This window comes from Syngnathoides biaculeatus, chromosome 19 (genome assembly GCF_019802595.1).
Source record: "Syngnathoides biaculeatus isolate LvHL_M chromosome 19, ASM1980259v1, whole genome shotgun sequence".
In the NCBI taxonomy this organism is placed as follows: Eukaryota; Metazoa; Chordata; class Actinopteri; order Syngnathiformes; family Syngnathidae; genus Syngnathoides; species Syngnathoides biaculeatus.
The window spans coordinates 84,922-98,411 of record NC_084658.1 but is presented as its reverse complement, the minus strand read 5'-3'; the positions used below and the strand labels follow the sequence as shown (position 1 = coordinate 98,411).

Genomic DNA, 13,490 nt, shown 5'->3' with positions numbered 1-13,490 from the left:
AAACCTCACTTTACAGAGTGGTAACTTCCTTCTTTCCAATTGTATCGAAGATTTCTCATTCAATCCAATCCCTTCGGAACTTATTTTTGACATATCTATCAATTTCTTTTACTCGAGAGGCATCCTTCCTCTCGACCACCGCCATTGTGTTCACTTGCAAACGGCCCCATAAACTGCCTCATATAAAACAAGCGTGATATACGGACGCGTATCAAATTTTCCACCTTGCTTGTAAAAGTCGGATCGGAAAATGACTGACTGTGGATTCTGGCACGTTACGGTCGGAATTTTGCAGAAAAACGGGGAAAATAAATAAATAAATATATATCTATGCAATTTAAAAAGACAGAATTCTGCCTATAAACTGAAAAATCACGTCTGGGATACGTCCCATGCAGCGGGACCCAGAGCAATCCACCAGCCTCTCCTCCCTGAGGCAACCCAACAACTGGCCACTTATAGTTAAGAGGTACCCACGCTGATCGCAAAGCATTCCAAACCTTTCACTGAGGCTGAATTTATCAAAGACTGCATGATGACTATGGTAAAAAAAAAAAAATTCTGCGAAACAGCAAGAGTTTGGCAAAGTCTGCCTCGAACGTAACACTGTAGCACACAGTGACATAAAAAGACAATGGGGAGTCAGAAAAAAGGAGTTCGTTTTTTTTCTCTATCTTCCGAGGAAAGCACAGACACCTTAGTGTTAAAAAAGTGAAGTTAAGTGAATCTTCAATTTCATCTGATATTTGTGTTTAAAATGAACCAAAAAACATGATTAAGATTGCTGAAATTATAATAAAAAAGCAAAAGTGAAACAGAATGGCTTGCCAAAATTTGAAATTTGAAGTTTGCATGTTCTCCGCGTGCCAGCCTGGGTTTTCTCTGGGTACTCCAGTTTCCTCCCACATCCCAAAAACATGCAACATTAATTGGACAGTCTACATTGCCCCTAGGTCTGATTGTAAGTGCGGCTGTTTGTCAATATGTGCTCTGCGATTGGCTGGCAACTAGTTCAGGGTGTACCCTTCTACCTTCCCGTTGACAGCTGGGGTAGGATTCAACACTCCCACAACCCTTGTGAGGATTAGCGGCAAAGGAAATGGATGGATGGATATTGTTGTTCTCTGTAAAGAGCGTCAGCCAAGGTCAGCCCCCCTACATTTTTAAAGCACCAAATTTGGCCCCCTTTGCAAAAGGTTTGGACACCCCTGTTCTATAGAATAATCAAATATTTAGATTAACTCTGCTTTTGCTTGGTTGAAAGGCAATTATGAATACAAATTTTAAAATAAAATCCTTCACTTAATCATGTGCAAAAAATTGGTTTTCTTTATAGGGTGCATGACTCATTTTACTTTTATTCCTATCCTTATCCTTGGCACGTTTTCAGCATACATGACTCAAAATGTAACCACTTACAGATCAAATGCTTTTATGCTGGCCATATGTCACACACTGTGTAAACTGAGCAAAACTTTAAGGACCCTATATAACAAATTTTTTGGTTGCTATGGTTGTGTTAACACTGTACTTGTCACGTTCATAACAAACGACTTAGCCACAAACAGAGAGAGCTAATCTTATGTCAGTAAGATGGAGTAACATTAATGTTACTGATTTGCACTATGCGTCATAACTGGCATCTTCAGGTGAAAGAAAGGTCTGTTTTAAAACAGTTACATATCTCTATATTTCAGTATGCTCATGCACTTTTGCCATTTTGCTCTCACATTTCTCTTACCAATTCAGCTTCACTTTTTTTGCTGTCCTGTTCGGAAACAGACAAAGGAACAGGAGGGGACTTCTTTTTGGCGGGTTAAACAAAGGTAACAGATGACCGGATGGATTGCTCGCAGCTGTGATACCTATTAATAAAACAAACTTCAGTCTCAGAGTGCTTCCTCCATTTGCTACCCGGACTCAAGGGGAAAATACACTTCACTGTTTTAGGCTTCCCCTGTGGTTTCTTCTTCTTTTCCTTTCGGCTTGTCCTGTTAGAGGTCGCCACAGCGTGTCATCTTTTTCCATCTAAGCCTATCTCGTGCATTTTCCTCTACAACACCCACTGTCCTCATGTCCTCTCTCACAACATCCATCAACGTTTTCTTTGGTCTTCCTCTCGCTCTTTTGCCCGGCAACTCCATCCTCATCACCCTTCTACCAATATACTTACTCTCTCACCTCTGAACATACCCAAACCATCTAAGTCTGCTCTCTCTAACCTTGTCTCTAAAACATCCAACTTTGGCTGACCCTCTAATGAGCTCATTTCTAATCCTATCCAACCTGTTCACTCTAAGCGAGAACCTCAGCATCTTCATTTTTGCTACCTCCAGTTTTGTTTCCTGTTGTTTCTGCAGTGCAACTGTCTCTAATCCGTACATCATGGCCGGCCTTACCACTGTTTCATAAACTTTGCCCTTTACCCTGGCGGAAATTCTTCTGTAACATAGAACACCAGACACCTTTCGCCAACTGTTCCACCCCGCTTTTGGATTTTGCGGTGGGCTTCCTGCAGGATCAGCAGGTTCTGTTCGCTGGTGCTGGGACATTGCAGCCCTCTTTGCTTCAACTGCAGGTCTTATATCCACAGCGTAATTTTCAAACCAGTCTGCTGATTTGTTTATTTGCTGTCCGAACACCGACATTGCTGAGGTGTAAACGAGGTCCCTCAGTTATTCCTAGTTTTCATGAGCTTTGTTGCTCTGTTGGCCTGGTAGATACTTTACCAGGGCTGCAAGAAATTCTGCTACCTTAGTTGGATTTCATGGGTTGCTGGTGTTGATGCGTGGTCTGCCAGCTTTCTTTGAGCAATAGCTTCTTCTGGTCTGCAATTTCACCTTGGTGCACACTAACGAGTGGTCTGTATCGCAGTCAATGTTCTGATAGGTGCGGGTGAGCTTGACGTATGGTAGGCTGCGATGTTTGAGGAAAACCTGATCAAATTGGTGCCAGTGCTTGGACATAGGGTTTCTCCAGGAGACTTGATGTTACGGGCTGGTGTTGAAAAAGTTCTTCGTGACGCAAAGTTCATGATAGAAGCAGAGTTTGAGCCGATGCTGTCTGTTTTCATTCAAGCGTCCAACACCACAGTCACCCGGAGAGGAGGGCCAAGTTGTATGGTCGACGCCCACGCTGGCTTTGAAATCTCCAAGGATGAAGAGTGAGCGTATATCAGGAACATTTATGATGCCAGAGCTGAGGTCGTCATAGAATTTGTCTTTTGCGTCTGTGGAGGAAGTGAAGGTCACTGTTCCAGCTACAGTGTGGCGCTGTCGGAACAGAGTTCTCTTGGTTCCCTCTGTTGGTGGCATGATGGGTTGAAATCTATGGAGATCAGACTGTTACCCTTGCAGTCGGTCCACCCTCTCCATGTCACCTAAATGATACTTTGGAAAGGCAGATGCCAGTACACATGTTTTTTTTGCCATCACAGGAGTTGCTGAATCGGGCAGCGTTAAACCGCCTTAGGGAATCCCCCTCCGGATTTTCTCTCGGGTTTTCCTCCCTTAGCCTTCTCTCCCGAGATTCCTGCTGGTAGTAGAGGTATTTGCCCAAAGTTAGTTCTTGAGGCACCAGGGTGGGCCTGTATGAGACAGGTCTTGGGACAAATCTCCTCCAGGTCCTTGCCAGTTCTTCCTGAGTGCGCAAGGTACTCATTGCCCAGGTGGCAGTGCGGCGGAGCCACTCAAGCATGGATATTGTGGTGAAGAGGTCTTGTATTGGCAGAGGAAGACTTACGCAGTCGGCTCCCCTTTTCACATCATTGGAGCAACAGCCTCATGGCCTGCCCGAGAAGGGAATCAAATAAAATATGTCAGAGAACACAGTAAACCTAAATAAAGAGGGAAAGAAAGCGGAGGACAGAGGTTACTAGCACATGTCCTCACCGGTGGGGTTTGGTTCTCAGTACCGCACCCGTAGACAGTAGGAAATCAGTCAGTATTTATACCGGGTCGTCACCAGAGTAGCTGCTTTAAGTGACAGGATGGACCTTTTTGGTGTGGGACTGGTGAATCCACGTCTCTCTCTCCGCGATTTTGACAGCTGTGGGTGTGGTCAGGAGCACTGTGAATGGGCCTTCCCACCTCGGGCTGGACCAGCACTTCCTCTTGATGACCTTTATCAGCACCTGGTCTCCTGGAGTCAGCGATTCCTGTGTGGAAGGGAGAGAAGGACCTGGCAGATCATTTGCTCTTTTTCACATTGTCATTTTGGAAAAGTCTAAGCAGCCAGTCTGTCATGGGGTCAAGTTTCCCTTTTTCCTCCTGTACTCCTGACGCTTCCCATAATGGAAGATGAAAAGGTCTTCCTTTTACTGCTTCAAAAGGTGTGATGCCTGTTACTGTTGGAACTATTCTCATGTATGTTTTGACTAAGGGCAAACACTCTGGCCATGGTTTCCCTGTTTCTTCCATGGTCTTTTTGAGTCTAAGTTTGATAGTGCCATTAGTTCTCTCCACTAGTCCTGCACTCTGTGGATGATAAGCACAGTGATGTTTTAGGCTGATCCCTAGATGTTGGGCCATTTCTCCAATAATTTGGTTAACAAAATGTAACACATTGTCACTCCAAATAACTCTTGGAATACCGTGATCTGGGATGATGTTTTTACATATAGCTTTTGTTACTGTCAGTGCATCTGGCTTTTTTGGTGGGAAGATTTCTACCCATTTTGAGAATGAGTCCACTATTACTAAGCAGTATTTGTGTGGACCGGATCTGTTCAGTTCTATGAAATCCATGTGGATGATTTCAAATGGGCAAGACCCTTGTGGGCACTTCCCTCTTGTAGGTCTGACATTTCCCTGAGGATTGTGTTTGCAGCATGTGAGGCACGATCTGCAAAAATTTTTAAAACAGGTAATGAGGCCTTTAGTACAGTAGAAGTTATTTTCTACTATCCCCACCATCCCCCCTGTTGAGACATGGCTTGGCCCATGACTCAATTTAGCCACTGCTTGAAAAAGACTCCGAGGGAGGCAGGGTTTGTCCAAAACTCTGTAAATGCCCAGGCCGTCCATTTTTGCTCCTGCTGCAGTCCACTGTTGCTTTTCATTCGGCGGGGCATTGTCCTGCGTGTCCTTCAGAACTTGGAGAGGGATGATGTCTTGCTTCTGCGAAGGATGTGTCGTTCGTTCACACTTATCTTCATCTGTGCTGTCTGCTTCTTCTTGAACATGGGTGTGGCTGGTTCCCATCGCTGCTTGTTTTGCTGCTTGGTCAGCTTTAGCATTCCCTTGGGAGACTGGATCTGTGGCTTTCGTGTGGGCTTTGCACTTACAGACAGCAATTCTCCTTGGGAGTAGAACTGCTTGGAGTAAGGCTTTGAGCAGGTCAGCATGCTGGACTGGTTTTCCACTTGATGTTTGCATGCCTCTCCTGGCCTATTGTGCAGCAAAGACGTGGAGCGTTGAATAGGCATATTGGCTGTCCGTATATATCGTGACCTCTTGACCTTGGAAGAGTTTGCATGCTTCTGTGAGTGCCACGATTTCTGCTGCCTGCGCTGACCAGTTGCCAGGGAGCTTTCCCACTTTGAGTATTGCCTCTTCTGTTACCACTGCATAGCCTGTATTGTTCTTTCCATCAGGTGTCCTGGATGAGGACCCATCAACATAGACGACGTGACCTCCTCCCAATGGAGTGTCTCTGAGATTTGGGCATGGCTTGCAGCAGACTTCAGTATTGTCTATGCAGCTGTGCGGGTCTCCATCTTCTGGAGTTGGCAACAGGGTTGCAGGGTTGAGAGTGTTGCAGTTCTTTCTAGGTCACGGACAACTGAGGTTGGACCAACGTTGTCAAGGTCCAGTGAATAAAATTCATCCGGTGGTCCGTTTCCTTGGCTGACACAGGCCTCCATCTGTTCCATAGTTTTGATTGGTTTGATCCCATCTTCCGTGGCAATCAGGTTTATTCTCAGTGCTGTCAATAGGTCTCTGCCCATTAGATTCACAGGGCAGGTGTTGCTCACAACAAACTTGGTTTCAATTTGTTGGCCATCTTCATCCTCTACCAACACCGGGTGAGACCATAGTTCGCGTTGTGCTAGGCCTCCAGCTCCTATCACTATGATTTGTCTTCTGGAAGCTTTTACTCCCTTAACTGGATCTATCAGGACTGAATGGTCTGCTCCAGTGTCACATAAAAATTTTGTTGTTTTTTTAAATGGCCCAACTTTGAGCCACCGAAATGGTTTGGGTCTTAAGCGGTCTTCCAGATTTAAGATGGAGAGCTCAAAAACTTGGTTTTCTTCTCCCTCTAATAGTCATTGATCATATTGTGGATTGAATGGGGGGTCTCTTGGTGGTTCTCGGTTGCTCCCTCCCTTCCGGCTGTCCGGGAGGGGGCATTCACGTGCCATGTGTCCCTCTTTCTGGCAGTTGAAACACTTCTTGGGACTCCTGCATTCTCTAGTCAGGTGTCCTGGTTTCCCACAGTTGTAGCACTTCAGGCTTGGTCCCCCTTTTTGTTGACCTTGACCTCTTCTTTGACCTCTCCTTTCTCCTCCTCTTTGCATAGCGTACACCTCAGAGGACTCGTGTGTCTCAGTAGACGTCGCCATTCCTCTTATGGCTGCAGTCAGCGCTGCCATGGCTGTTGTGCTGTCCATTCCCTTCTTTCTTCTATGGTTCTCCTCTGCATGACTGGCCCAGTCCATCAATTGGTTGGTGTTCAAAGTTCTGTGAGTCACACAGTGTTTTTGGATGAACCCGCTGATGTGTGGTTGGAAACCGTCCATAAGGCATTGTCTTAGCTGGCTGTGGTAGGGAACATTGTCGTTAGCATCTTCAGGCAGCCCACTGTTGGTTTTGAATATTCCTTCCAGTCTGATCTTGAAATCATGGACTGATTCTTCTGGTTTCTGGCGGCACTGTCTGATTTTGCTGTAATCTGGTGGCTTCTGGTAAGCTGTCATTACTCGCTCTAGTACTTCATTCATCCTGGTAGTCAGGAGGGGGTCATCTGGGCGTAGGATTGGTCCATTGTTTCCTCCACGGGGGTTAAAATTTCCTCTCACTCTTCCCAAACGATGTTTCAGCGCTGTCTTGAATGCTGTCTCCACTTCAGTCCCATTAAGGTGAAAAGAGCTTTTTAGTTCTCTGAAATTAGAAGACCAAAAAGCTGGGTCTGTCTCTGGATCCCCCAGGCCTGTACAGGCTTCAGAACATTCAGTTGCTGTCCATGGCCTTGGCACTAGGATGGTGGGTTCGTTATCTCCATCCATCCCATAATGAGGATTGGCAACAGCATACAGTGGGTACATCTCTGCAGCTCCACTTGTAGTTCCACTTGGCCCCGCTGGGTGGTGTTGTTTCCTTGCTGGGGTCTGCTCCTGCCAATCAGATAAGCTGTGGTAGATCTTCACTTTTGTCTCATCAGCCCTCCGGCGTCCCCCTCTGGTGGTGATCGGCGAGAATGCAGAGGCTGCAGGATCGGTTGCTTCTCTCCAATCTTCTTTTTCCTCTTCATCCCCGCCTTCTGGTGGGCTTTGGCCCACTGCTCGGGTGGTTTCACTTCCTCTTGCGCTTGTAGCTTGCTGGTGTGTGTTTCCTGTTGCTGATCTTCTCTGTGGCGCGGTTGTTTCTTCATCTGGCTTGATGCCAAGGGCAGCAATCAACCCCCCTGTTTGTCTTTCTGTTCTTTTAACACACTCGTCTTCCCAAATTTTCAACTTACTCAATTCCATCTCAACTTTCCCTGTCTTCTTTCCCTTTCTCACCTCTTCCCATCGAGTTTTCATGCATGCTTTTAATCTCTTAATTTCCTCCGGATCTTTAAGATCGGGTCGGAAATCATATTTATTGACCCATTTTCTCAAATACTCACAACTACCCGGATGATGTCTGCATAAATTTCACATCAGGAGGTTCAGCCACCTCTTTTGTCTCTGCTTGTCCCATTTTTTTTTGTCCTTTGTTGCTCCTAAGGCGAGATTTTTTTTTTTTTTTTTTAGAAAATTCTGAATTTTGACGGGTGTGGTTGGGGCTAACGAACCTCCTCCTCCTCTGCTCACTTGTGCAGCGTCCTGCAGCGTTTACTCTATTTTAGTTTCACCTAGAAACTTCGCGTATGCAGAAACCTATTCTGTCTGTGTCTCACCTAGAGACAAGTTTTAAAAGGCAGGAAGTATCGGAGCGGTCCTCACACACCACTTTTAGTCTCCTATTTTAACGTAATTTTACTACTTGTTAAATCTGGGTTTATTTCCGCTCTATTTTATTTTTAGATGTTAAGTTATACCATATAACCATCCTATGAGACCAAATAAGTTTTATCCTACCTCAGTGCCGTGGCCCTGGTCCGTTGGGACCCGTCACCCGACGGTCCGGTCCGGCGCTGGATCAGCGATGCGACCGATCCTTCAATGGAGGACACTGGTACCAGATTCTTGGTCTCGTTGATCCCGTGTCGTTCCAGGCGTCAAGCTGTTGGATCCCGGGTTTCGGCACCAGAGAAATGTTAGGTCCAAAGCACGGACTTCTCGCTCAATGTGGACCCAGAGGCTCCGGCACCAGGATAAAATGATGAGACAGAGGCAGAGTTGTTTTTTTACCAAACTGCAGTTTGGGGAGAGCTTCGGGGGAGAAGAACATATCCTCCACGCCCGCCCGTAAGACTCTCTCCGAGCCCCTCCAAAACCACACATTTTATTGAGCTCCACACATAGGGTAGGGGAGAGCAGGTTTCACAAGACAAGTAAGGTTGTTTTGCATAGACAGTTAATCTTCTCAAGGCCGGGTGTCCTCTGATTAGACACAGTTCTTCCTGTTACAAAAACCCACAAGAATGCAGCTATCATAAATTTGCAGTCACCTTGAGCTCTTAAACTTCCCATAGACAAACAGTACACACACGCATCTTTACACAGTAACAGAGTTATTAAAAGAGATTTATGACACATGAGGTGATACATTTCACAGGCCTCTGTGAAATGTGTAAGCTTATCTTACAGTGCTGTTAGTTGGAATTGAAAAGTGACGAGCAGTACTCTACAACAAGGACACTTTGCACATCACACCACCTTTGCCATCAACCCGACTTGTGTTCTGTTATTAGACTTTACAGATTGTCCATAATAAATACCATTTTCAGACACACTGTAGGGGGTCTCCACAAGTGTATCTGGCACCAGGACACCCATGACTGCAATTCACTGATTGACTTTTTGGTCACGTCAGCAGATTTGTAGAAAGAGGGGTGGAGCTGTCAACAGAGTTTTGGCCTCAATGGTGGTAAGATGCCGGTTCCACTCAGGAGACCCAAGCGGGGTCTGTTGAAAATGTCTAGGAGCGTGAGAATGGAATATATAATAATGTCAGGATGACCCGACCACCCCCAGAGGATAGCGAGTGAAACCAAGGACAGAGGGGTGACAGAGGTGGACAGAGTAAACGGGATTATCAAAATAGAATCAATAATTGTATGTCATCCTGATGTTGTAAACATGTAAATTCTAATAAAAGCTCAGGAATGAGGCTAGGCCACAGATATCGGAACCAAGTCACTGTTCTCATATCTCCAGGCCAGAATCTTGACTTTGCTGTCCGTGTCCTTTGTCTCTGAACTTCCAACTTGTCAAGGTGGGGGGCCACTCCATTGATAAGTTGTGATTCTCCCTTGACATTTTAAATTGGTCCTTTGAGCTTGATGACGACAGGGTTGGTTGCAGAAGGAGCAGTGAAGGCCGTGCACAGCAATTATCTCTGAAAAGCCCTCTTACTGGAGATCAGATTTTCTTTTGGCTGCAGAAGCATTGCTAAAAGACCCAGCTTTCTTCTTTGGGGCAATTATGTGTAAAAAGGAGTGTGAAAAATGCAAAGATACTCCTAGTGCGCAAACATGGAATGTTATGGCCAGATCTCGAGGCTGAACCCAAATGGATGACTCACGATACTTAGGAGCTGATTTTGAAGTTTTTATTCAGTGCAAAGTCAAAACCCAGGCAGGCAGTCCACGGAAGCAGCAGTAGCAGAATCGGCAGGCGTAAGAGAAAGAAGGTCAGGAACGAGGCGGGGTTCAGTACACGGGGTAGCAAGAGAATGGACAAGGAGTTGCGGGAACGCGACATAAGTACAACGATCTGGCAAAGACCAGACCGCACGCATGGCCATATATCTGTGAGCTGTATTTACTGGGACAAGGCACCGATGTGCGCATCTGCAGATTGTGGCAGGTGTGCTCCACATTGGGGACCGGCACACCCATGAAAGGGACATACACGACCATGACACAGACAACCAGTAGCCAGACAAAATGGCAGAAGGGGGACAAGCTTTTTAAAGTCGAAAACGTCTTAACCCGAGGACTCTCTGTACTTAGATAATGTTCAGTATGAGACTTTACTTTATGTTCAGTCAATAGGACACTACTGCAGATAATGTAACTTCTGTAGGGAGAAAAATCAGTCCCTTTAACGGCATGATTTGGATAATGTACTTTCCAAAAATAGACATAGGCCTGATTTGACAAACTAACGTTTGAATTTATTGTTGAATACCACAAGCAACAGTTTCAATTGGGTGAAATGGAAATTTAATGATAACATAAGTTTTATTCTACTGAAATCTGGGTGATTACATGTCTGGAGTATTTGGAGGAGATCTAAAACTGTTCCCGATCTGTGAATTTTAAACACCCAGCTGATGTCCACCCAAGACTTGAGGTCAATGGAAGAAGCTCGAGATCAGTGATATTGAACAGGCACGTGGCATTTCTCCAGAAAATCTCACATTCTGTATATGTGACGTGAAACAAAAGGATGATGATGAAACTTAAGAAAGGAGGAGATAGACCCAAGAGGTCAAAGTCACCTGACCTAAACTACTATTTGTTGACGGTTCAGCCTCGAAAGACGATTATGGAAAAACCGTGTTAGCTATGCTATTGCCACAATTACTGATATTCTTAAGGCTGTTAAACTTGCATCAAACATATTTTCTCAAGCAGCTGAACTCATTGCATTCACTCAGGCATGCACATTATATACAGACAAGCCTGTAACAATACATACAGACAGCTTTATTACGACCACGGGCAAGGAAGTGAAACAAATAACTTTTAATAGACCTCTTGGCCGCAATCCAACTTCCTTCGAAATTAGCAATTTATAAATGTGAAGCATACTTAAAGGGAAATGATCCCACTGTTGTCAAGAACAGATTCGCCGATTGGGCTGCAAAAGCAGCAGCTGCCGGTGCTACGATTGTTTGCAAAGCTGAAGTCACCACTGATGACAGACTGGACTTACAAGACATTATCAAGGAGAGACAAAATGGGCACCGGATTCAGAAAAATAGTTATGTCTTAAAAAGGAGCCTATTTTAGACACTACAAACCAGACACTTGACTGTAGCTAAACATTGAATGAACACATATTGCCAACATTTGGAATTCTGAGAGTTATTACAACTGACAATGGTTCTCAGTTTAACAATATTCTTCATACATTATCAGAGCCTTTGAAAACAGATTTGAAAAGACATTGTATTTATCAACCGCAAAGAGTTTGCTTAGTTAAAAGGACGAATGGTACCATTAAAAATAAATTCATCAAGACAATGAAAGAAATGGGGAGACGATCGCCTGATTGTACTGATATTGTAAAAATGAACATGCGTATCCTGCCCACAGAAGAGAAAAGCCAAACTCCCTTTGAACTTTTATATAGGAGACCATATACCAGTCTCTCACATTTGAAAAATCTACAGCTGTGGTGAGTCATGCCTGCAGATATAAAGTTATGGGTGTGGTTGCGCCTTGTTCCGTTAGGGGTTGCCACAACGTGTCATCTTTTTCCGTCTAAGCCTATCTCGTCTATCTTCCTCTCCAACACCCGCTGTCCTCATGTCTTCCCTCACAACATCAATCAACCTTTTTTTTTATCTTCCTCTCGCTCTTTTGCCTGGCAGCTCCATCCTCTGCACCCTTCTACCAATATAGTCACTCTCTCGCCTCTGGACATGTCCAAAACATTGAAGCCTGCTCTCTTGAACCTTGTCTCCAAAACATCCATCTTTGGCTGTCGCTCGAGTTAGCTAATTTCTAATCCTATTCAACCTGCTCGCTCCAAGCGAGAACCTCAACATCTTCCCTTCTGCCACCTCCAGTTCTGTTTCCTGTTTTTTCTTCAGTGCCACCGTCTCAGCGCGGATCCCCGATGCAGTCCCACCTCCACCTTAAATTCTTCTTACACACCAACGGCACACCTCACCGCTGCTCTGCTTCCCTCATACATGTCCTGTACTATTTTAACATATTTCTCCACCACACTAGACTTCTGCATCTAGTACCACAGTTCCTCTCTTGATACTCTGTCATGGCCTTTTTTTAAATCCACAAAGACACAATTTAGCTCCTTCTGACCTTCTCTACTTTTCAGTTAGCATCCTCAAGGCAAATAATGCATCTGTGGTAGTCTTTCTAGGCATGTTGTTGCTCGCAGATACTGACTTCTGTCCTGAGTCTACCCTCCACTACTCTTTCCCATAACTTCATTGTGTGGCCCATCAACTTTATTCCTCTATAGTTGCCACAGCTCTGCAAGTCACCTTTGTTCTTTAACCAGGCAAAAGTTTAATCTACATACTTGATTATTTGATAGAACTTTCAGTAGGACACTTGTGTACTAAAATATTAATGAGATGCATCCATACATTCAACTCCCACCCTTACTCTTTATACTCCCTCATTCGCGCAGCTGACAACCCCCGCATTGAATCACGTGATTGACGCATTTCCCCGTGCAAGACCTCTGCGTAACTTGCCGCGCCCCCATCAAAAAAAAATTACTGAGCAGAGAAAGCCGTGATTATCTCTCGTGATTTGTCTGGTTTAGTTACATGCTGTTATGACATACTCACCGTTCTTCCCTTCCGATTTTGCAACATAATTAAATCATCATCTGGTCATTTAGGTTCAGTTGTTCAAGCAGACACTGTTCAGGGATGAGAATTTTCCGCGATCGACTTTTTCAGACCAAAATGACCATTCTTGAGTTAAGCGCAAATCTGTTGAGAACATTTCGGGGGAGGGGGGGGTGGGTTTATCGTGCGCCTTCCTCTCGGTGGTGGGCTCCGAGCTGCAAGTTCAGCTTAGTGCTAGCACAAGCACGACTATCATATGCCGTTCTAACTTGCTCGGTAGTGTAAATATTTGCATTTTGCGACATAAACATTAAAACTTGTTTGCGGCAGATTACTCGATTGGACAACAGAGTTATACAGTATAACGATCCAATCGTGTTAGTGGTTAATTGAGTTTCACCATTGCCATGTGCATGTGTTCTCGGTTCTCAGAAATCGCAGTGTAACTTGTTAGTTACCAATGGCGCGTGGGACTTAGCGCGAACTGAGCGACGGTGTGTTAAAAGTTTTACGATGGCGAAAGTGTTGGAAAAAAAAGGATGAAGATCGAGCGAGGGCAATTGACAAGGATGCTGGAATCAAAAACTGTTTCAGACGGGCATGGCTTGAAAAAAGTGTAACCGT

At 44.9% G+C, this 13,490-nt stretch overlaps 1 protein-coding gene across 4 annotated transcripts in view; it reads left to right on the top strand.

Annotated features, from left to right (window-relative positions):
• Window positions 1-13,490, top strand: part of f3a (coagulation factor IIIa) — a 59,700-nt gene that overhangs the window by 23,182 nt on the left and 23,028 nt on the right. The gene's annotated exons all lie outside the window — the stretch shown is intronic.